We start from the raw sequence: 2373 nt of genomic DNA, 5'->3' as shown, positions 1-2373 counted from the left end.
GTATAACCATGAAACCCATTTTCGGTTAATATACAAAGATAAAGTAAGTATCAGATAAAAAAATGTAATTATGGTTCATTTCTTTATTTCTTTGTGTTTTGCCTCCTCAAGCTTAAAGAGTGCAAAAGCTTTTTCTGCATGCTGTTTCTACATGTGCACCAGACGTTCTCCTTTAAGTTATATACATTTGTTATTTACGTGCAACCAAAGAAAAGTAATTGATGGCACTGGTGCGATAACACTTCGGCTGTTGAAGATGGAGTGACACATACTGGAAAAAGCATCCAGTGCTGATGACCAGGCATGTTATCCAATCATATTCTGCAGTCAGATCTGTCTATATTCAAACAGCATGAAACTATTTAAGCAACAGCAATTAGTGTCATTCGAATTTTAAAAATTTAAAAAGGAATTTCAAATCAAATAATTTCTTTACACATACATTTAAGCGATACCAGCTGTTGTACCCTATTTTAAGAAGCTATAACAAAAGTAAAACAGGAACAATTAGACGACGGTGGCAGCACTGGAGCATAAAGATAAGCTTAGTATCTTAGCTTAGACCCGTATCTCCATGCAATATCGTGTATTTCATCCAATGAGGACCTGGTACTAAGTCTAAACAGCTTGGTGAAAACCAAAAGAAGACAGCCGCTCAATCAGCGAAACTGTCCACATGCCATATTTCACAGAGACAGAAACGCAGCGGTGCTTAAGGTTCCCTCTCAACTGTATAAACGACACAGAGAAAGAGTGAGGGGCTCGTTCTTAGCCGTGTCCTTTCAGGTAGTCCCACAACAATGAGGGTTAAATTCAGACCTACTTTGCTCAGTAATCAGGTCAGGTCCGGACAGGTGCTCCCTGACTGATAAAGAGCCATGTGGAAAGAGGTTTCTACTGATGATTTCAATGAATCGCCAACCAGCACAGACACAAAAACGAGCACAGCGGGCAGCCTGATTATCTAAAACACAGACGGCCTGTTTTCCAGACTTGGTATGTATTTGTTTGTTAAACGTCGAGGAGGAGAAGTAAAAACATTTCACTACGTTTGTGGTGGTGAAAACGTTGAATCACTCACCACCCCTTCAAATGTCGTGAAAAGCTTGTGAATAACTTGAGAAAAGTAACTGGCATTGCACAGCGACTGGTTTCATCCCTGTAAAACTGTCACAAATCACAGCTTAAAATAATAATGGCACCATAATAAATGTGTATAAATATTATAACTGTATGAGTAAATTGAAAATGTGTCCTGTTTTTCTTAATGACAAACACAAGCATGACAAAACACATTCGCAACCAATAAAACAACCTTTAAGCAATGATACAGAGTATGAGTCACAGGCAGGATCGTCAGAAGAAAAAAAAAAACATCCTACAATGATTCATCAACCATGAAGGTTTTCGTGAGTTTTAAATACACAAATCATGTCATAATTTTTGGTTAAAATGTGGTTTGAAATGTTTTCACTATACAAGAATCGTATAGGACCTGGAGTATTACCAAGCCAGTATCCCTCAGGTGAGCGGGATAATTTTATATCCATATGATAAACCAGTCCAATCTGTCATTTAGACAGAGAAAATATTTTTCCTGCCTGTCTCATTGACTCATCCATGCACCCCAACCTCCTCTTTTGCTTGAGTAAGACAAATAATATTTTGAGAAATATATGCAAAGAATTTTTTAATCGTTTGATGCTGCAAATTCTAATCAAGAGAGGGATTACCAAAAAACAAGACAGACTAAATCATACCAAAATGTTGTTGTTGGGTTTGTTTGTTTTTTTCCCCTCGTTGCATTTATTCTCATCTTTCCAAAGCAATTTTTTACAAAATTCCCTCTGCCAGTTTGTCTATCTGTGGAGCTGTACGCCACTGATTCGCTCCCTCACAGTCACTTAATCCTGTCTGAGCTCACACAAACACACTGTTCCGGCACAAATAAACATGACGTCTTCTAATTGGCACACGCATTATGCCTTAGAGCTGGCAGTGTTCTTAAAAATCAATACTGCTGTATTCTATTATTCATTGCATTTTACTTCATTCCAGGCGCTCCCATCCTAACTGGCAGCCATAGGTGAACATTCATGCAGCCTGCAACGCATACATGATGAAGAGCTGGTTATTGATTTTTGCATTTAGAATTCCTTCCCGAGGTGTTTTGCACTTCTACAGTAAAGGTGCACAGCTTTTTCCATGTCCATATAGTACATGCAATAGTATATGTGGATGTTCATCTTTTTTCTGTTTGCATCAAATGGCTTCACAAGAAGGATGTGCAGCCCTCTTAATACTTCCCATAAACACAGGCGGATGCGCTGAGTCTTGTAACTTGCCTTGCTGTTGCTGATAGTGCAATGTCCA

Source organism: Blennius ocellaris (genome assembly GCF_963422515.1).
Source record: "Blennius ocellaris genome assembly, chromosome: 13".
In the NCBI taxonomy this organism is placed as follows: Eukaryota; Metazoa; Chordata; class Actinopteri; order Blenniiformes; family Blenniidae; genus Blennius; species Blennius ocellaris.
This window is presented reverse-complemented; position numbering follows the sequence as displayed.